This window comes from Mchenga conophoros, linkage group LG15 (assembly GCF_057382185.1).
Source record: "Mchenga conophoros isolate Kocher_MC1m ecotype Shallow Benthic linkage group LG15, M_conophoros_male_GT1.1, whole genome shotgun sequence".
NCBI lineage: Eukaryota > Metazoa > Chordata > Actinopteri > Cichliformes > Cichlidae > Mchenga > Mchenga conophoros.
In genome coordinates this window covers 16,506,721-16,530,817 of record NC_140540.1, presented here as the reverse complement: position 1 = coordinate 16,530,817, position 24,097 = coordinate 16,506,721, and the positions used below count along the sequence as shown (strand labels likewise).

Below are 24,097 nucleotides of genomic sequence, written 5' to 3'. Positions count from 1 at the left end.
AGCATGGACAGAATATTTTCTGGCACGCTTTCCACTGTGCAGACTTTGAGCAATTTTGTACTTTTGTTTCAAAACTGTTCATTTGCATTATGTTGTTCAAGCAACTTTCATTTTCTGACCATGGACATTTTTCACTGCTGGAGCCACAGAATGTAAACTAGGAGAGGACATACATTATGGAAAATCCTCCAATTTTTTTCCAGGATATTCTTGGAATCCATTAATAAAGTTATACTGTGCTAACAGGACTTTGTTTTCAACCTTATTGTTATGGTAATCTTGTGAGACCAGGTTCATTCAAGCAGGAAGGACATTCAGGAAACTTGGATGTTTTATGCAGAAAGAAAATGCAACAAGCCAGATATCAAGGATAAATGTGAAGACCAAACGTATGATATACCACTCACTGCCATAATTTATTCCACAATAGGTCATATTTATGCACATTCAGCACATTTCTCCATCTATGTAAGGCTGACACCACTCTGTTCATCCCTAAGACCTATTATCATTCAGTTAGTTTTCAAATAATCTACATATTTAATCAATAAATGTTTAAATGACGTAAAATATCATATGAATGGATTGATGGAAATCCATCCTGATGCATTTAATTTCCCTAGTGGATACAATGAGACAAGACCATATATGTCATGGAGCCAGGAAGCTAGAATACTGTTAACCTTCAGTGACAGTTCACTTTGGGAATCTCCAACAAAGAACAATACTGTGCACCAAAACTGCTGGAAATGGCAAATGTGTTTTACCAAAAACATACAGTTGAATATTAGTCGCTAGTTTTGTGCAATCTAAAAGTAAATGTTTCAACTGAGAATGGCTGCAGCAATCACCAGTTACACTGCATAAGTTTAACTGAGCAACAGTGGATAGACACGTTACTGAAAAAGCAGGGCTTAAAGCTTTAAAAAGCATATTTCAAAATACAACATCACTACCACTTTCCCAAGCTGTCAATCTCAGTACTGACATCATGACTCTGGTCCAGTCATCTTCTTGCCCACCGTCAGTGCAACTAACCTCCTCCCCATCAGAGCTTCATCTAAGCCTCAATCTTCATCTTCACCACCACCAGCGTCTAGACTCCGGGGGCTCCTGTCTTAAATCCTATCACCACTGGGAGTCTGTTCTGCCATGATGTCTAATTACCAAACACATTAATTTCTCAATCTCAATAAATCATGTTCAAGTCTTCTAAGTGATCTCTCCCTATTGATAGAGGTGGGAATCACCATACATCCCACGATACGATATTATCACAATACTTAACGCACGATACAATATTATTGCAATTTTTTAAAATATTTTGCGATATTCAGATTCTGTACATAAAGGTAAACTTTATCAATATTAATTTTATCTAATATCAAAGTCTCACACTCAGTCTTTCTCTCATTTCAGTCAGTTTTATTGTTGACAAACTGAACGGTTTGTATTATAGTCTAGTCCAATTATAGCTATTCTGAACTATGCAATTTATGAAAACTATGCAGCCCATTCAGCAACTGAAGAATTTGAAAGTAAATTAAAACAAAATACAATTTTACATTAAATAAAAAAGTTTTAAACTTAATTAAAATAAAACATGTCTTAAATTAAAATAAGTAAACTGTCATGTTTATTGCTGCCAAAAAACAAGTTAAACACATTTGGACATTGAAGGAATGTCAGGATTCTTGCTCAGAAAAAGGATCAACATGCTCTGAAGTCAGCATGTTCCAGTCCACAAAAACCTTTTTTGTAACAAAATATCGATTTCTGCTGTTCCTGTATCGATACATTATTAGCAAACAAAATATCACGATACTACACAGTATCGATTTTTTTCCCCCACCCCTACCTATTGACATAAAATTACTGGAATTTTCCTTGAGATATAATGACTTGCTTTTGAGGGATACCAATATAGCAGAGACCTCCTACAGAAACAACTATGACACGGATAAGTCAGATAAAGCTTGAACAGAGGACCTGGGATTGGAGTGAGTTGCGAAGTGGCTTGCAGAGGCACAGCAACTGTGGGCAGTTTAAATAACATACCCTATATTAGACTTGACAGTTGGATGCAAAAAAGGACATCAGCCAAACCCTCAGTTGATGTGGGCTGGCACTGAGCCGCTGACGGTCTGCCTGAAATAACACTCAGTTTTTTAACAAAAAAGAGACCGTTTTCAAAAAGAATTTATCAATTAAATCATTAATTCAATTCTTAAAAAAAAAAAATCAAAATTACTATTTTGCTATGCATGTAAAGCTAAAATGTAAAAACCAACCAAGGTTTATAACTGTTCAGTGTTTAACCAGAACTTCCATTCAAGATATCAAAAGCTGCATTTTACATGTTGCAGTACAAGGATGGAACATTGGCCAGTATCAGCTGTCCCTAAGAGATCACAGAGTGTTCACTATGAATGGCAAGCTTGTTGAACTTAAAGTCCTGGAATGCTGAACATGGCCTACATATGGTTCACATTTCCTTTCTGGAAATCATGCACAGATAAACACATAAATATACTATGTTACACTAGACATTACAATTAAAGTTTAAGAAAACAAGTTAAAGAACATGTGCATGTATACACAATGAAAAATAGATAAATATAAATGTACCATATCGTGCACATGGGAGACAAACAAATCAAGGGTGAGTAAGAAGGAGAGGAAAAGTGTAAGGAAGTCTGAGAGGAGAAGCACTTGGAAAAGCGTGGACTGTCTGTGAGTGTTTGTCCAGATGAGTCCAGCTGTTTGGCCAGATGTCAAGACAGATGAACTGTGAAAAACATCTAAGACACCCAAAGTCTCTCTCACATATGCGCACACATTCTCATACGAATACTCACAACATATCACATGCACACGTGTTTCCCACGCTTTTAGTAATGATATCTGAGAAGCCCCTGCCACTTAAGAAGCCCAGACTTCCATTACGACTTTTTTAAATAAAGGAAACGTCACGGATAAATATTTTAACCAGCTTCTCAATGAGTAATAATACAAAGTCCCGTATTTATTCCTCCTGTATTACATATTCTAGTGGTTTTAATTCACCTTAAAGCACTGAAGCACACAAAATATTTATAGTTAATCAAATTCCTCGAGCTGTAATGTATTGAAACACATTTGATTTAACAGAAAATGTGCATTTTAGTCACAGAAACCTTGCAAGGATACCATACAGACTTTTAGCCCCAAATAAATTTTAGAGTTGGCCCAATTTTTCTCCAAATCAGTCGTCATTTAATGTGTAACTTCTGGGGGGTGTGATGATGGTAAAATCACTGATCAGCTGTTCTGCGGTTTGAGCAGTCACACCGTTTGATTTCGAACATAACTGCTGTCAAAATAACCATTGAAGTCAGCCAGCAGGTGAGGTGACCCAGATGTAGATCCCTATGCAGTTAGCCAAAATGACCATTCTAGGCAGCTACCCACTGTGCTTATTTGTAGCTGCAGTCAGAGCAAAGCATTTAAAACGATTCATGTAAAAATTTTGATTGTTTGGAAAGCTACAGGAGGCATGTGCAGACTTCCCCAGGATTTTTTTTTTGTTCCAAGAGTAATTCCCCTGAATCCTTCCAACAAAGATGGGATGTGCAGTTTTAACATGACCTGCAACATGTGCACGAGCTGCACCTTTTGTGGGAAATATGCCGGCTTGAAATAAAACAGAATCATGCATTAATACACCACATTTATTTTTTTATGCTTTATTTGTTGCGAATTAGGTTGCTGTACTTAATATAAATTCATTTTCCTAAGCTTATTCAACAAAGTGTTCAAACAAATAGTCCCACAGTCACAAATGCCTAAATCTCAACTCACAATCAAACAGTCTAAGTGCAACTCCTCTTTGTCTCTCTCTGAACCCTGGAATGATAATGCAGCCACTTTTATAGATTTGCTATCAAAATCTTTTCAATTTAATCTATTCACTATGATTCTTTGTGAATTTCTGAGATTTCTTTTTTGATGCCTCAAGATTAGTCTGATATTTGGTCAACCTTTCAAAGAACACAGTCAGTGGAGAGCAGTCTGAACTCCTTCAAAAGCACTCTTTTGTTCACTTATTCTCAGTTTGAACACTGGCAACAGGGAAGAGATAAAGCTCTAAAAAAAAAAAAAAGCAATGGCATTCAAGACCTGTATATACATACCACAGAGGTAAGGAAGAAAAAAGAGATTGCATTCTTTTGTGGTCAACATAGACAACCAAGACCCGAGTATAAAACTTAGTTTAAGGTCTTACTGCACAATAAAAAAAAATGTCTTCATGAACATATTTTTATGGTTATTGTCCACACCGTTTATAACTGCCAGGAAATCAAGCCAACATTCTACTTATTCCTGGGGTTTTGATTCACAACCTGGAAGAGTCTCTAGATACAAGTGTGTGTGGGAGACTGTGGAATTTTCAACTTGATTTGAGACAGCTATTACCCTTAGCTTTTTATCACTTCTTCATGTCTGATTTACAGATTCACACGTGGTCTCCCATATGGAAAAGAAATAGTAAAAACTTATATGATTTACTCATGAAAGTGGCCACTTTCTCATTACTTTCATATATTGTTTTAGTAAGTATCCAAAACATACAAGTTTCATTATATAATTTTTCAAGAGCTCTTATATCTGTTTTCACTCTTGTGTGCTTTTCATACAAGATTCACACAAGACATATACAAACTTTATAAGATTTATATATATATCTTCCATATGGGCTTAAAAGAGAACTTCATTTTTTTCCGTGTCTAACTGTATTGGCTTTGTCTTTCAAGCGAGCTGGGAAATACTGGTGGTCAGATTAAATTCACTGATGCTACAGTGATTGGTACTGTCCTGGGTTCAAATCCAACAAGTGACTGGCGTTGGCTCCTCTCTGGGTAATCTATCTTCCTGAATTGGATAAGTCTTATAATTAGACAGAAGTACCATTTTCATCTCATCAGCCTGTCATCAAATTTAGGTTCGGTGTACATGTTGTGGTCATTTTGCTGTGAACTGCTCTTAAGAGGTCATACGCAGGCCATCGGAGTGGTTTATACTATTAAGGAATTTCAACACAGCCAGATTTCATTAGACTCATGACTCTTCTTGTCCACATAAAATGATCCCTATGAGTGTCCCTACTCCAGTGATGGACATTATCAGATAATGATGATAAGAAGTTGACAGAAATAATAAACTTTATTTATTTTTATAGAAATCTATAAAGAACATAAAATACAGTTAAAAATTAAAAGTTACCATCTTATAGTCTAAATAAAGGAAACAAGAAAATCATTAGATCACCACTATTGATGAATTAAAATTTTTAATGACCAGCAAACAAATATAACTGATTAATTTTCTACTTTGTGTTCTAGTAGCTGTAATTGTGGGAAAGAGAATTAGCAGAAACTTAGAATCAAATATAAAAACATTCCAATGCAATGGCAGTGCAAAGCTAGAACTCTTGAAATTTTACAGCTGGGCTTCCTTCGTGGCCAATAAAGAATCTACATCACACTTAACACATGCAAATAATGAAAGTAAAATAATTAGTGAAATCGTGGTACTTCAAGCCAATTTTAAACTATAACTTTGAATGTAATCTGCTATAAACCAGGTGCTGCAGTATAAGTTACCACAGTGATTTAGACAGGTAAAAAGAGAGGCATTAAAAAAAGCTTTGACTCTAAGATCTACATAGCTGCTAATCCATTAACGTCACTTTGTAGTACACCCCTGAGTCAGTGTGGTAAACAATACAAAGAAATGTAAAAAAAAACCCAAAAAAACAAAAACAAATAGCCAACTAAGAACAAAGAGAGATTTTCAGAATAAAAAATCACAAGCAAATCAGTGGAGAACGTCTAAAAAGCTTCAAGAAGTTCTAAAACATCTGTCCATAAACAAAGTGAAACAGCAAGGAGGCTGATTGTCTCATTGGTGGCAGGTGGCATGCAACGAACAGCGAATGAAGTAAAACAATGTGAGTTATTAACAGGAAATTATTCAAGCATAAATCCAACCTACACAGCTCTAATAGGAAACAGAACTTTTTCAATGAGCGAACGAAAAGAACTCAGCACTGTGGGCAGAGGCTCTGAGACCTTGCACCGTGCTACATTCAAGCAGTCGACCCTCACCACATAAACTTAATCTTAACCCAACAACCCTTACATTTCAATTTTCATGTTGCAGAGAAGAAAAACATTCCAGCTTTAAAGAAATAAAACAAGGATATTTGAATGATCTTTACTTTGGGGACTTTTATGGGTTGCTGGCTGTTAGAGCAACATCAAAATTCTTGGTTAGTTCTGATCATGTGTCCGACTGTGACTTCAGACGGTGATAAGTTTTTTCTCTCATGCCTTTTATGTTGAACAATAAGGTGAGATAACAGAGAAACAGAGAGCGCTGGATAAAGACGAGGGTTCACATTTCAGATTCACTGAATGACAAGGACACAATGATTGTCTGCCTACGGGTCCGTGGATGCCTCTCACATACACACACCTACGAAGGTTCATCACCTTCCACTCTTTTCTCTCTGCTCTGATAACTATGGCAACCTGCCTGTCTGTGTGTCTGTCTGTCTGTCGGCCTCTCTATCCTCCTCCATCTACGCTCTGTTAACCAGAAGTCTCCGAGGATTTATTGCCATACTGGCTCTAAATTTTAATACTGTCAAAATGCATAAGTATACCTAGGGAAAGCTGGGCGGTGTCATTGCCCAAGGAGTTGTCAATGTCCTAAACTTTCGATGTTTTGCTAGTATTGAAGGCTGATATTATGGAAGCCCATATCTGCCACACACAAAAAAGTATCCATAACTCGAGTTATCTTTCTCAAAAGTTCGACTTATTAATACGAAATTTTGACAAAAGTAGCTCGAAATTTTGACTTACTTTAATTTTGACTGACTCAAAATTTTGAGTTGATAACTTGAAATTTTGAGTTAGAGTTTCCAATCAGTAATCTACGTGAATCACATCATCTCCTTGTTAGCCGGAAGCTGAAACCCTCAGCTACAAATGCTAGAGCTAAGCTACTAGTATTACAGCCAGTCATGAATGCACAAATTGCTGATTATTTTCAGCGTGGCTTCACAAATGATGAAATCCTTGAGTTATTAGCTGAATCACATGGCGTTACTATCAGCAAACGTACTCTCGAAAGCGCCAATTTGAGTGCGCATTCCACGTATATTACTGATTAGCAGAGCTAACTCTCTGAAAAGTTACTTTTCTCAAAATTTAAAGTTGATAAGTCAAAATTTCGAGAAAATAAGTTGAAATTCTGAGTTAATAACTCGACATTTTGAGTTACGGATACTTTGGGGGGGGGGGGGGGGGGGGGGCTTTGTGTGGGCGGAAACGGGCTTACATACTGATATAGCTAGGTAAAAACAAAAAAAAACAAAAAAAACAAAAAATGGTTGTTACCATTAAAAATTTGTGTTAATCAAGTTTACTTTTTAAACTTTTGAACTTTGACCTTTTTTCCCAGTTCCCAGTCTCCTCAAGTGCACTTACAAAGAAATTGAATTATGATTATTAGTCAGTACCAACACCAACAGGAGTTTGAAGGAGCATAGCTATTGCTACATTTACTATGAAAAACATGAGAAATACTGCAAAAATATGTGCTTTTGCTGGTACTTCAGTCTATCCCTCGCTGAGGAAAGACAGCAATCCAGATACACAAAACACTTTTTTTTATAATTGTGTGAAACATAGTTTGAAAAACCATGAACACTATCAACTCCAGCCACGGTCAGGGTATCTTGTTGTTCATTCTTTGAACTTTATCTTTTTCCTTGTACATTTTCCTCTTTGTGGTGAACATCCATATTTCTTGACTTTTTCAAGCCAACTTTTCAAACTTAGTATTTGAACTATGCATCGGGTCACCACCACTGGGTGACACGTGATTGTTTTTTTCTGGCAGGCTGCACAATAGAGCGCCTTTGTGGTCTCTGTGTTGGTCGGATTCTCATAAACTTTCTATTTTGACAGCCAGAGAGCTACACAATGAGCACAACTGTGAGCCCTTAAAGGATGTCGAGCACAAAAACTGAGATGATATTGTCTATATTCAAATAGTCTACATGTTCCTATGCAATTCAGTCAAAATCTTGAGTCCTTCATCAGCACATGAACTTATATAACGTCTGTGTCAACTGAGCAAACCAACCCACCTGTTAATGTAAAATATTACTGAAAGCTCCTCAAACACCTCTCACCTTCTTTTATTTATCTTCTATATTTATGCTTTTTTACATATATGTAATTGAGGCGGGCACACATGCTCAAGTGCACACAAGCAGAGTTTTCAAAAGTCAGGCTACTGAACCGTTCATCAATGTAGTAACATGGGTCATTAACATAGGAGTCTACATTAAATCTAAGGGGAAAATGGTCACACTGATCAGATTTCCACAAGTTCGGGACGATAGCATATTCTTTTTTATCTTATAAAGGTTTTTTATTGCATTAGGAATAAAACTTTATTTGCTTTTTCTGTCATAATAGAAGATGACTCGGCACTGCTCGCCTTGCTCTGCGTCTGTGCGTGTGCCTTATGTGTGTGTGTGTGATGGATGTGTTATTGTTGAGTTTTGAGGCTAGATGTATGCTTGATGGAATAAGGAGGAGGTTGAAAAAGACAGGATCATCTCTCTCTCTGTATCTCTCTCTCTCTCTCTCTGTAACTTTCCATCTCTCCCTCCACCCTGAGTGCTTAGAGGGTGAGAGCGAGATATGGATGGAAGAAAAGATAGAAAGATTGATGGAGAGCAAATAGATGGATGGAGGGATTCCCAGAGAAAGATGAAGTGTTGTTTAAAAAGGGCGAGGGCTAGAAGAGGAATGAGACTGCAATAATCCTGTATATGCACACACATAACCTTTATATAAAGATATTTACATAAGCAAAAAGATGAAAAACCGAGGCGCAGAGCTTTAAACTCTGTAAAATACATATGCAAAAATATAGAAAATTACTCTATATCCAGTCTCACAGAGATATTATTCATAAGATGCATATGCACCTAACACGCAAATTAATTTCCAGCAAAAAAGATAAAAAATAAATAGAGAGACACTAATCAGTGCTGGACTCATCTTCAGCTTCATGAGGATCTCTCCTAAAAAATCTAATCAGCTTTGTTACTGTAGCTCAGCTGTGCTCGAAACACCAGAAATATGATTTCTCTCCTTCGTTTGAGCTTGGTAAACAAGGCAATCCAGGAAATGGGGTTTTAACAGTTTAATAAGGACAGGAGAATTCAATGCATGCCCAGATTTGTACCAAATATCACCAAAATGTCCACATGAAGGTGAGATCAGCAGCAGCTATTTCGACTTCAGCAGCATCAAAATCAAAACTTAATTATCTTGTTATCTGGATATATCAAATTTTCCATCAGAATGAGGGACCAAAGCTTCTGCTAATTGATTCTGGCTGCAGTGCCCGCATCTGCTCATGACCAGAGCCATGTGGTTAATATCAATGATTCAGTTTTTCCTTTAAGACAAAACAATTTTTGGTGGCCACGTATCTGCTTCATTACATCAATGTTTGTTTTTCATCAAGGAGAAACTGAAAATTTATGAATCAGAAACACACGCCATGGCCCCTTTTCAGAAGCTTAAACTGACTATAACTCGTCAGTTCGTCATATGTCAGGCTAGATGAAAATAACGTGTTCTCAAGACCATATCCTAATTTTGTTACTGAAGGTGGGCGAGATGATAGCCTGAGTCATGACTGAAACCCTGGTAAAATAAATAAATAAATACAAATAAGGCATAAATAATTTTCTGTCTCAGTTAACAAGGTGACACAGGGTACAGGCAGGCATCTGCACACAGAACTAAGGTACAGCAAAGCATGTTTCCAATAAAGAAAGTGATCATTAAGTGTAACATCAACATAACACTTGGAGACCTTAGTAAAATAATGCAACCGAATGATTAAATTATAATTGCAAAGTTTCCTCCTGTTACACATGGCTCTACAGGAAGGAACCTAACAGGTAGCACTTTGTCTAAATCAAGCCTATTCAAATGGCGGCCCGCGGGCCAAATGCGGCCCAGAAGCAACCTGCGAGTGGCCCTGCCTGTGGTCCTGGCAGAAACACAGAGAAAACGCAAAAAATGAATTCGTTAATTAATTTTTAAAAAATTAAAAATTCCTACAGCGTAGTGTAGACTGTGAATGCAACACTCCTAGTAGCCTAGCAATATTTAACCCACAATACACCGTGATGTAAACTTATTAAACAATCATCGTAATATATGATGCGACAACAGCATGTCTTTCTCACTCCAAAAGCGCAAAATTGACAATGAAAACTGTCGGTTTAACCCTGCCTGGACTGACAAATACTTATTCATTTTACCGAGTTTAATAATCTTACAACCGGAGTTGTACTACCATGGTGAGGGTCCTGTACAGCCCAAGAGAGAGCTGCAGCATCTTCCCTTCGTGTTTGCTTCTTGGCGAAGAAGAAAAGGCCTTTCACAGATTCTGAAACAATGAAATACTGCATGCTGGCCGTGGTGGATGCGGTGAAAAGTGAGTGTGACATCTGCTATTAAAAACGTACCCCTGTAGGACAGTTCAAATATTCGTAGAGTTGAAGTTCTGGCATCAGACGAGTTTGAAATGCTGTTAGATGACCTGAAGAAAACTGATGTAATGTCTATAGCAGGAGATCACAGACAGAACTGATAATGCACAGTTATGCGTATATGTCCGTTTTTTGGATGGGAAATTGCTCGGTTTACTACCGTTAGAGGGACACACAGCTGGCGAAATGATGTTTGAAAAGATTTAAGCTCTTTTTGAGGAAAATGGTCTGGATATGAAGCGTGTCTGTATACTTGTGACCGATGGGGCTCCATCCATGGCAGGAAAAGTGAGTGGTCAGCAAAATATTTATTTTAATTTGAAAGGGAATTATCAAAATGTTTTTTGTTATTGTTATTATTATTATTATTTCAAATGTGCAAAAAATAGTTTAGTTATAGCTCCCTTTTTTTTAAATGGACCTTTTGGTGTGCATTTGTGAGAGGTCACCACCAGATTTATAGGGGAAAAGGAATAAAAAAAAAAAACTTGTTTTTCAGTACAGTTATGTGGGCTTGAAATTGATCATGATCTGCTGCTTACTGGCTTCAAAAAAAATATCTGGCCCAGATAAATTCCTCGGTTTGAAAATCTGGCCCAACTAACTTCGTAGTTGAATAGGCATGGTCTAAATTACTTATTATATAGGAAAGAAAAATACACTCAGTCATCCATCGCTAACAAACAGCCACCATCCTTATCTAAAGGAAGATAGTCTTCATTAACTGCGAATTGAAATAAATGCAGCATAACTTTTAAGGGCTCAAGTTTAAAGAAAAAAATCTTTTAAGTACGAATTTAAAATGGAAAAAGATCCAAGTGTGACAAACTGACTAATCACTAAACTGTGCAAATATAGTGGCATATATAGCATGTAATTGTTTTTTATCTTAATCGTGAAGATTCGAAATGTCATCATTTTCCAGTAGTTAGTTCATATAAATAGCTAGATGTTTGTTTTGTAAATCACTGGTCTTAAAATCTAACTGTTAAAATATATACGTATACTTTATTGTGACCCAGACTACTCAAACCAAAAAGTTATCAGCTATTTCACAGGAACTGGCTTATTATCATGTATCAGAATACATATAAATACAGCCAACAATACTGCTTCTGTGTTTTAAGTTTATTTTTAGTTTTAAAAGAAAAGCAGTTTTAACTATAGGGAAAAGACACACATTAACTACAAACTCTTAAAAAGACACAAAAAAGACTAGACTTTTGGTCAGTAATTTAATGATAAGTAAGGTTATTAGTTAATCTAACTAATAATAAACAACAAACTCACACACCCGTTGCTGAGACTTAATAAAAGGGGAGGTCCTTAAGCAATATCTGCTGTATAGGTGATTTTAATTAAGAGACAAAGTAACACAGGAGCCAATCAGTAATAAGAAATCAGGGAAGGTGAGGTGTGGACAAGTGAGGAAATGGGTAAATAACAGCAAAGTTCACAGCACGGCATTTAATTTGAGGCCGGGCAACATGAAAAAGCGAAATATCTGCTTAAAGATTTCAACTAACAGGTTTTATTATATGGAACATATATTATTATATTTTAAGGTGGCTGTGGCTCCAGAGTTAGACCAGATCATCTAGTAATCAGAACGCTTGTGGTTCGATCCCTGGTTGCTTCACACACATACATACACGTGCAAATCATGAATTCTCATAGTATTTATCAAGACTTATGTTCAGCATAACTCAGATCAAAGAAAAGGTTAAATACTAACATTGGTGCGTTTTCGCCCATGCACGACCGTCAGTGTTCCTTGGTTACTGCATGTTGTTTCCATAGTAACATAATTCACAGACATCCATCCATTCGCTTCCGCTTATCCTTTTCAGGGTCGCGGGGGGCGCTGGAGCCTATCCCAGCTGTCATAGGGCGAGAGGCAGGGTACACCCTGGACGGGTCGCCAGTCTGTCGCAGGGCCAACACACAGGGACAGACAACCATTCGCACTCACATTCACTCGCACATTCACACCTAGTGGCAATTTGGATTATTCAATTAACCTATCCCCACAAGTTGCATGTCTTTGGACGGTGGGAGGAAGCCGGAGTACCCGGAGAGAACCCACGCAAACACGGGGAGAACATGCAAACTCCACACAGAAAGACCCCGGCCTGATGGTGGAATTGAACTCAGGACCTTCTTGCTGTGCGGCAACAGTGCTAACCACCGTGCCACCGTGCTGCCCATTCACAGACATGTTTGATAAATTTCCAATTTGGTCCCCATGAGTCAGTTTATTTGATATGGTTGAATTCAGTCACCATAATGCTATGAGTTGACCTCAGCAATCTTAAGAATGATTTTAAGACAATGTTGACAGTCGAAGGATTTTAGAAATATTACCCAAACATGTTATGCTGAGAAAATGAATTGATATGCACGATAGTAGTGCCTTTCAGTTTTTATGGGCATTTTTTATGACATTGTCATTACTGTAGCACTTGAAAAGCGTCTTTATGTGTCACTCTGTCACTGTCTTTAGTGTCACATTGAACACATTCATTTTAAAGTGTATTTCATTCAAAGAGTCTTTCAGAAAAGTCCCATTATCTATGTTACCGTATGAGCCAAACGATAAAATATGCGATTTTTCATCATACAATACTCATAAACTCAAGGCAAATCTGTGTTTGTGCTTGCATATTCTCTGTGTCTGCTTTCCCCAAGTTGTTTTCTTGAATTGTATCCCTCAATACCATTGCTGAAAATAAATATGCACTTTGAGCTCTCTTGTTATTGCTTCTCTGGGGTGATAAGAGTGAGAAAATATACATTAATCTATAGTTTTGTTCCCCTTCTTCTGTCTCCAGCTTTACACGTGTTGGCCCCTCTTCTGTCGACCTCCGGGGTTCTCATAGAAAGCTGAAATGAAAACTAAGTCAACATCCTGCTCTCACTAGGACTTCTTGCCCTGGGAGAGTGTGTGTCAGTGTGTGTGTGTCTCTGTGTGGGTTCCCAACAGTAATGGAGCTCCGAAGGAAATGCAGGCAGATAGTCACACTGACTTGAAAGAGAGTGATGAATGACTTATTACAAAAAGAAAATAAATGCAGAAAATTATTTTAAAAAGAAAGAAAGAGGCTGTGGGATCTCTTTTATCTCATTTCTGCCTCTTTTTTTTTGTCCCTTCCCACACATCACGTTTTTTACTGGTCTAAAAGCTCCTAAACTAAAACTACAAACAACACCAGCTATCTCTGAACTATTTCACCTACGAGTCAATGTAACTGCTGTACTTTCACAGTAAGAAGTCACATATTAACACTTCAATGTTCATTGGAGCGTGAAGCTTCTTTTTATTAATTACAACTGGCCCAAATTTTAGGAAATTACTGACTCAAATGTTGTATTTTTCCAGATGGCCACACACAGTCATTACAGAGCCGAAGAGGAAGAGGCACGTGGGCTTAAGTATGTGCATCTGTGTGTGAATTTGTGTGTGAATTTGTGTGTGTCTGTATGGTAGATTTTGGGGAAAGCTGTCCTCTTCCAGACGGTCATAAACCCAGACTAAACAGGAAAACCGCTAAGTTATAGACAGTTAATCCCCTACTTAAACACACTCTTAGGAACTCACAAACCCAGTGTCAATGAACTGTCTGCTCCAGACTGGAGGGTGAGCATCTCCCAGGAGGTCTACTCACAAATTAATTCTTCAGACCAGGATGTAGGCTAAATTACAAAATGGGGAGTGGTGCGCTTTGACAATATATCATTTCGGCTGCGGTCTGAACTAAATATCAAAACTCCTTTTTATCCAACAGTATGTCTGCTTAAGTTCTGTTTTCTCAAAACTGTCAAGCATCCAGGCACATAAACATAAACACGATTATCAGTGTCAGAATTTCCTGGGGTCCTTAATTTCACAGACTAGTACACAAATGTCCGATTTGTCTGTTTGGCTCATTTGATCAACTTTAGTTTAATGAGGTAATTAATGTAAATTCTTTCCTCGAGGCTTTGAGAAGTTTGATGAATACTGCATAAACAACATTTCAGTGAAAGTCAGTGCAGCCCAGTAAAAGATGAAATTGCAAAAAGTAGATCTTAACCAAAATTACACAGAAAAACATACAATGGAAATCATTGGCCTGTCCATAGCCCGGACCTCAACATTATTGAAACAGTGTGGGGTCGTCTTGACAGAAAATGGAATAAAAGCCACCCAGCATCCAAAGAAAAGCTTTGAGTGTCCTTCAAGAAGCCTTCCGTACTATTATTGAAGATTACTTACAGAAATCGCAAGAAAGCTTGACTTACAGAGTTATTGTTTCAGGGTCATTACCTTACAATATAAAGTGCCATGAGCCAACTGTGATTCTGATACAACTGAAAAAAGAAATAAGGTAGAAAGAGTTCAGGCTGTTTTAAAGTTGAACATACGAAATATTAACTTTGAAGCTCTTTAGAATTATACAAACTCTTTTTAAACCTCATATACTGTACTTCCTTGTATGTTTGCACAAGTTTCAATAAATCGTTGCACTTATTTCCAACCCAAAATTTCTAGACAATATTTTAAAAGTAAGACAATCTGAGTTGAAAAGCCCTAGATAAATGCTATACCTCTGGAAATAACTTGCTAACTACTACTTTTGCAAAGGGATGATTCTATTATAGCTAATGCAACAAGCACCGACAGCATATCCACACTGTAACACTATACCTTGGCATCATAACTGATGCCAGATTTTTAAAATTAGGTCAATTTTGATATTTTGTATCTATTGAGAAATGCAAAAAGGTGCACTGTACCGTAAATTATTTGGCTAAGACTATCGCTGCTACTGGTGTCCATGCATACCATTTCGCATGACACCAACATTTAGTTGACTACTTCCATGAAAGGACAGTTAACATTTGCGGAAATCAGAGCAGCCAATTGCAAAATGTATTTCTGTAATTAGGCAGGTTTTGTAATTGAATACCATAGTATTCTAGTAACAAATGGATCCAAGGCCTGTACAGTATGTTTAAAAAAATAAAAAAGAATTAAAGGCAAAGGGTAGCAGGGAGAATGTTTATGTGCAATAACTCCTGGATAAGTGTTTGAAGTGATATAGCTGAGTTCAGACCAGTCAGCAGTAAATCTATCCTGCAGCCCCCTCCAACTGCTCTCTCACATATACACACCCAATCCATACCTGATGAGGCAGTGATGAGTACTTTGTTAAATCATCCACAAGCACCTCCGCGAAATGGCTGTCCCTCGCTCTCGCTTCGTATATGTGTGTGTGTGGCCGTGTATGATTTAAGCAGGAACTATTGCTGCTAGCCTTGGTTAGTACTTAGAGTCCAGCCTGAGCCAAGGCCACTACACACACACTTAGATTCACACGTTGTCTGGGGAATATGGGGGATATGTTGGTGCTAGTAATGAAAACATGCCAGAGAGCAGATTTACAGGAGAGAGCAACTTGACCTCTGGCCCCAGAGAGCATCTAATCTTGTCATAGCTGCAACCACTACATTCTCCTGCAACCCAAAATAGAGCAGAGAGATAAAGTCATGGATCAGTGACTGCTCAGGCTTTTACAGCATGTATATGTGGCCTTTATGGTCAACCAAAGCAAAACAATTATGAAACCTGATGTCATCAAATGAAATGGTGAATGTCAAAGTAACAAAAAATGACAATTATATTGAATATTTCCAGACTGATTCCAGCTTCCAAAAATAATTGGTCAGTCTTACTGCTGACTAGGTAATGAAAGAGGACAAAATAGCATTGCCTTGATTTCATATATAACTTTGCTAATATGCAACGAACAATTACATGTCCAAGCAATAAAACCTCTTGTGTACTGTAAATACAATTAACTGTGCATAGAGTAGACATCATTATGTAATAAAAGCCAAAGGAAAATATGACAATTACAAAACAATGATACTGCTAGAAGGTCATTTTACTTGTCTGCAATCTGTCAGAGCTTATAGCCCTATTCACATGGGACTATGACCTGGGGACCTCTAGTAATTTGCAATAAATATTGAGGTCATTTGTGATCTTAATACTCTGTGACTCTGCCATCTGTAGTGTGCAAAGTAAAAACGACATCACAATTTTTGTGTTCTCCCAATCCTGTTTTATGTAAATGAGTTGCAGAGCGTGCATTGGCACACGGGTTGACATTGGTGAAAATTCAGCAGGGCTCATGTAACTACACAGCACTGGTGAAAATTCACGGAAAAAGATCAAAATCATTAGCAGAGGGAAATGCTGCAGGCTATCAAACCTGTTTTTCAACTGTTTTTATTTTTAAATGAAACATCCCATTAAATGCTAACATTAGGTTCGTCACTGGCAAACGCAAATGTCAGTAAATTTGAGTAACAAAGTTATAATCTAAAATAAAGCCCCCTGATAATACTAATCCAGTGCAAATAGGGCTTATTACATTAAAATGTAATTTCCCCCTGAGGGATAAACTGTACAAAGTATTACACAAATTTGCTTATAAAACCGAGGCAATATGAAATTAAGTTTGATGGTGCTGTGCACTTACAAATATCTGAAACAAACCTGTCACCGTTACAGTGATGGTGTCTCCCTAAAATATGTATGCGTTTGAATCTTGATGCAGCTGCTGCATCCTTGTAATCTGAGATTGTCTGAGCTCTTGTTATATCTGATATATCTTCAAAATGTTCTGTAATTTGCAAGAGCAAGAAAAGTGAACATAAACTGGGTGTAACACTGTCACTCCAAGTACCCACTATCAGTAGACAGCAGGAGACACTGCTGCCATCAGTGGCTGCCGTGACTTGTCGCAGTAGTAATGGATGTGTCTACGAATGGTGGAACAAACAAATTGGTCACCAAATTCAATATTTTTATCTAAAATTATGCTTCCTTGTCTAATCTTTTTACAAAATCTTTCTATTTATTTTAACAGCTAAAAATGGTCATTGAGAGACAGGTGATTCATCAGCGGTCCCCAAGGTAAAGAAAATGGAATTCTAACATTTTTAAGACAATTTGAGTTTATCCTGATTCATGATGTGACACAGAGATTTGAACAGACTGCTATTTTATATAGTAAAAGGTATTTTTTTTAATGTGCATTCCTAAACCCTTTTTTTCATAGAGTTTCTAGTGCTGAAGCTTTTCCAAGTATAACATTATCAGAAAACAAGGTTTGTTCGTTTTGTTACCTTGCTATGTGTGTTTCTGTACATATGTACTTCCTACATGTGTTCAAGTAGATGTATTTTGTGTGAATGTGCAGGTCTGTCCTGAGTGTGTTTTGTATTTGTCAGGTCAGGAAATAACATTATTTTCTAGACGCCGCCAGTGGGGTCACAAGGGATTGTGAGTAATTGGAAATCCAGATGGATGTGCATGAGCTTCCTGGAAGAAACGGCTACCACAGAGATCAAACCGAACACACTCTACAATGTTAATATTCTTCATCTCTGTCTGCGCACCCTTCCTATTCTTTTACTTTTCCTATTCTCTTCCCATTTTCCTCATGATTTCTTCCCTTATCGCACGACTTTTATCTCCTCTCTTCTAGTTTCGATTCACATGACTGACAAATGACAAATCTGAGAGACAGGAAACAGCGTATTGGTTGAATAGTTGTGTGAGTCGGTCCACGGGGACCAATTAACAAAATAGGTTCAAAAGGGCCACTATTCATAAGGAATATTAACCATACAAACTCACACAGTTTCACACATTCTCTCAGGGGAACAACTTCTTTACATTGGTAAGGAGAACATAGCTCACTGGCCATCAGAAAGACCGATGGAGGCTAGACTTGTTCCCATTAGTCTCAGTGTTGCTATGATCTAAAGATTAGTTCAAAATGTTTTATAGTCTGCTGGCCCCAGACGCAGCCCAAAATGTGAATGTCAACATGGAAAACATTACTGCAAGCCAACAAAAACAGAAAAAAAAGTCAAAAAGCACACAGATGTTTAAAGTCTTACAGGAAGCTCTTTGACCAAACTGAGATCAGAGTATTTTATTCTAGTACATGGTTGCATTACAGTCTTTATCATACATACAAGCCTGATACTTAATCATCAGGCTTTTAAATGTATGAAACTAAATGCTCATTATTCATCCGTCATGCATAAAAACCTATTGTGCAACATAAAATATAACCTCATAATGATAACTCTATATTTGATTTAGGAAATGAGTAAAAGATTTTTGGGGAGTAACTAAATTGACCCAGAAATGCTCCCAAACCTTCCCAATGTGGAAACCATTTCTTTTGAAAGCAGCAGCTGGATAACAGATGAGTCAGTATGCAACCACTTCATACACATTTTTTCCCCTCAACCTTTTGTTAAAGTTGATCAGACTGTTTTTCAGGACTTCTTTTTATGCAGACTACTCTTGCGTGTGACATTTTAAATATGACTGCATTTGTCTGAAAACTCAGAATCAAATGATTGAATTAGAAATGAGCTCTCCTGGAGTTAAGAGGTTCATACATAGTATTAAATAATGACTATGGATTTTTTGCAAGAACTGAAGTACAGGTTGCTGAGTCATGGTTTCTGGCCAGCACTGACGACTACACGTCGGCTATTAGCTGACCTGGGGCTATCACTAACTGCTTTGGCATGGAAAAGGTTCCGATTAGATTGAATGTAGCTGAAATATGGGTTGGAGAATATAGAAGCTATAAGAGTGTATGCAAGGGCTTAATAGATAGTGAATGGGTGACTACATATAGTGCTTTATACCATTTACTATGACTAAATATACAGAAAATGTCCATTTAAATTTTCTTGACAACAATCTGCGTCCAAACATTCAGCATCGTATTCAGGTGAAACATGAGCAAGAGAGAGAAAAACGGAAAAGAGACAAAACCAGGGTGGACAGATTATCAGATAGAGTTCCAAAGAGCCCATAAGTGTGGACTACAATTTGTCTACAACTCTTTCGAATAGGCGCACTGTTGACAAAACTATCGGTTACACCAATGCTCACATTCTCAGTCTGAACCTGTATGTGTGTGTTTATGAGAGTGTGCACAGAAAACAGGGCCAGAGTTGTGTGTGTTGGAGTATATAGCATTCATTACAGTGGCACTACAGACAAACTGCTCCCTGGATAGACATTGATTTTCACCCAATGGATCTCACTGTTAGCAAACCTAATAGCTTGGTGGGTAATGGGTTCATGTTATGAATGAGCCCCTGTGGGTTGGAGAAGAGAGGAGCGGAAAGAAGAGGAGAGGTTGTAAGACCTAAGGTATGGCCAAAATGTGAATGCATAAAGGGCAAGGTTGAAAATGGATGAAAGGAAATAACCAAGACATCACAGAGGATTTAAAAAATCCTGAAAGAACAAACTACAAGAGAATTCAGCAATGCCAAAAATGTCAACCCACCCAGCCTCCCCAAAAGCTGATTAATGTAAACTATTGTATTTTCGATACATGGACATATTTCAGCCTCAAGGGAGCTCGACAATCATATCTTCTCATTAACATAGTAAAGATGTAGGGAGGTGTAGACCAACATTTTTTGTTGTTGTTTTCTTTTGACTTGTTCCTACAATGTCATGTGTGAAACACCCTTCTCGTAACAACACAAAACCTTTTGCATCATAGGGAATAAAGCATGTACCACCTATACATTACACATATTACAGACAGAGGAACAGTTCAGCTGTGGAAACCTATGCTATGAAGTTTACTGCAAACACTTCTTGTTCTGATATTAATGCCAAAGTCAGCAGAGAGTTGGTAACTTTTATGGACTATGTACTTCAACATTTGGAAACCCCACTCTGCAACTTTAGGTGGTCTGCCCAAGTTGCTGTGGGTCCTAAACGCTTCCACTTTTCAAAAATACACTTGTACAGTAGTTAATCGTTGAATACCCAGGAGGGACAAATTTTTACAAAGAGTCTCGTTGCAACAGTGGCACCTATTACGACACCATTCTCAAATGCAGAGAGATCTTTAGAACAACCCATTCTTTTACTAATGTTTTTTAAGGGAGACTGCTTGCGTTAAGGTTATTATTCATTTAAGGACCTGTGAAGATACTGCCGCTAAGATAGATAACACGAGGCACGACTGGCTTCTAGAAGGACTTTGAGAACTGCATTAACAAGAAAAAGGAAACACAAGGGATGTGAATGAGGAAATGAAAATAAAAGTTGAGTATATGAAAGACAGGGCACAGAAGTTGAACTTCATTTTTTTTAAAAAGCAATAATGAAGATGAAAGAAAAATCAGAAGAGAAGAGAAGAGAAGACTAACAGCGGCAAAGCAAATAGATCAGATGTGAGTTGAAAGGGGAGTTGCTATTTACCATTACTGCTAATAGGTTTCAAAAGGAAGCAAGTCGTTAGCTAAATGGATGGGCCCTAAATGACACATTACCATGTTAAAGGCTGATTCCGCTCATTATTGGAGCTCTGATTCCTCCATGCATCACAAGTACTGTGTACAAGTGTGCGAGGCTACTAGTACACAGACCTGCTGTCTCAGCAAATACACCCACCTACACCCTGAGAAACTCAGCAGAGAGCATATGGAAACGGGGCATAATAAAAAATATATATCTGGTTAGAATTCTGCTCTCTCTGAGTCAGTATGTAAATCAGGGAAAGTGAAGTCATATAAAACCTTGTCCGTCTTTGGTTGTTTGAGAAGAAAATATCAACTGGGAACCAGTGGTATTAGAATAAAACATAGGGTAACAAAAGAAAATATGACAGAATAGGATAGAGTACTTCAAAGCTCTCCTATTGCTTTCAGTCTGGGAACAGCTGCTGAGTGTGTGATACACACCAAAGGCGTGTCTGTTGAGAAACAGATGGATTTTTCCTGCATTAGACACACTATGTTTTAGGAAAAAAAAGACTGACAGGCCCATCGGAAAGAAGCTCTATAAGTATGCATCCTTACAAGTGTGTCTATGATTTAACAATATTAAAATTAGCAGTGGCTGTGATAAAAGGAAACAGCAAATAAACACCTCTAATAATCTGTAATTATTGTGTATATGTGACTTAACACGCTCATTATAATGGCATGCTGATGTAATACATAAAAGGCACACTCACTTTAAAAACTGCCATTGAATGGCAAATTTGAAATTAGACCTGAACCTTAGAGAGCAATTAAACGATCCCATCATACCCTCTCAGATGTGCTTATACTGTTAAACCTGTGATGGTCAAGATTCTCCAGCAGTTAAAATTGTGATTGAGTGTTGTAATCATGCCCACTCGCAACCTTACACATTTCATTGGCTACACTTACACATTTCCCAGGGTGCTTTTTTTTTTTTTTTTGACAGTGGTGATGTGTTCTATTCAGCTGCTTGTTAAGCAAGAGCCTGCCAATAACTTTATGTAGGCCACCTGGAAATTAGCTTCAACATGGTTGCAACTTACCTTCAAAAGACTGATGGAGAAAATAAGCCCCAGACTTAGCCATTGAAAGCTTTTGACATCAGGGGGCAGACACAATGATCTAAAGCATAGAACACACAGTGATGTGTGTTAAGATTGAGGACTATTCCTCAAAAATGTGTGTTATGTTTCCATTGCCAGTGTTTGTGCATGAGTGCAATGCATCTGTACCGTGCTGAGTTACGACTTTGCACCAAACCACAAGGAAACTTGCATAAAATCCTGGAATAAGGATGACATACTTAAAGAAAAAAATATTAATTGACATTATAATAAAGAGTACAACTCAAAAATAATTAAGCTTGATATTATATCAACAACATTTGATAATTGTGTAAATATCTATGAGAAACAACCCTAAATTTCCTCAATCTGTGACTTTTCCTGATGAGATGTTGGTCTCCGTTACTTCAGAGTAAACGACTTTAGACACCAAACTCGTAAAATTCATGCAAATATTTCAGGCATTAAAAATATTTTTGGAGCTCAGCTATTCTTAGTGCAGGACAAATTTGTGGCATTTATTCTTTCAGATCAAACTTAATTTCTTGGATGTGAATATGCAGATCTAACCAATCAGACCACTGGATTTGGCTACAAGTTCACTTGTAGCTCAAAATGCACACTGTTATAGAATATATAGGAAAACAATGCTATTTTAACCACAGACAGACAGCTAGATGCTGCTTCGTTTCAATCAGCTCTCTGAAATTATTTCTCTGCCTCCTCAGATGTGGTCCCAACTCTATGTACCAAAACGGTTGAGATAAAACCATGAAATTCTCCCCGCTGCTACCTGCTCATGAGAATGGGGTAGCAAAAATCATAATCAGGATTGTTTTTGATGCAATTATTAAGAAATACATGTGTGATTCCTCATCTGGGGCTCTCCTCAGCTCTTTCTGGGACAGTGGCGCGGCTGCCCCTCTGTTGGTCTTCCTTGGTCTCTTGTGTTCTGAGGGCCTCTGGATGTCTGGAGTTTTGATCTCCTCCATACCTGCTTCATGCCCTGGAGGACGGCGCTGTGGCTCCCCACACCCTCTAGCAGATCATTACATGAAGGAACCTTTTAAATACAAGCGCGTCCATGCTCACAGGTGTACACATGGGTGCTCACACATACAAACTACACCCTTTTTGGCTCCTACCTCACAGCACACTGTGCTCTGTCGATCTTACATGCTGCACAATAATGTTTAATATTTAGTATTTACTGTTATATTCACATAGATCATCGTGATGTTGTTTATTATGTTGCCCTTTTTTTTCTTCTGCTTGTTTTCTCTTTTTTCTTTCTCAACAGGTGATCCAGGTGATCGATATATGTATTTTTTGTGTGCTTATTTTGTTGGTTTTTGTTTTTTGCCCTTTATCCCCGTCCCTCTTCCCCTCTGTTTTTCTTTCCCTCTTTCTTTCTCCCCTTTCTTTACCCCACTCAAATCTGTCCCGTATTTAGCAAGTGAAAATAAAATAAACAATAAAAGGTGACTCAAATAGACCATTACGACAAGGCTGGGTTGGTCCATTTGGTAAAGTAAATCCGTTGGGCATCTTTCTTCGCCTTTAGACAATAATTCTGATGGCAAAAGAGCCAAACGGGACAGGAAAAAAAAAGAAGAAGAAAAAAGTTACAATCATGTTGTTTTTGAGCTGTCCTGGTTGGAGCGGCACAAAACAGTGTGGAAGTTTGGGCTTTGAGGGAGAGACTGCACAGCAAATCCAGCATGTCCAAATTAACACTGTCAGATTTGATTTCAACACTATTAAAGTGTCTATATGGGTCCACACCAGAGAGTGTTAATTTAACTCTTTTTGGAGAGTTGGTACGTTAACTCTGATTTAGTGTTAAACACCAAATCTGTCTGGAGTTGATAATTTAACACTTACTAATGCTAACTAGGTGTTAAGAGTTTATATATTAACTCTCAAAGAGTATTTTAGTTTAACTACGTAAGAGTTATCTTCTAATTAATTCTAAAAAGCGGGAATTTTACTGTTCTGAACTTTTAGAAATTTCTTTTGGAAATAAACATTTACTAAAAAT

General features: G+C 37.6%; 1 protein-coding gene across 1 annotated transcript in view; it reads right to left on the bottom strand.

Moving 5' to 3' along the window:
• The window catches only part of lama2 (laminin, alpha 2), a 233,020-nt gene that overhangs the window by 190,501 nt on the left and 18,422 nt on the right, over nt 1-24,097 (bottom strand). The gene's annotated exons all lie outside the window — the stretch shown is intronic.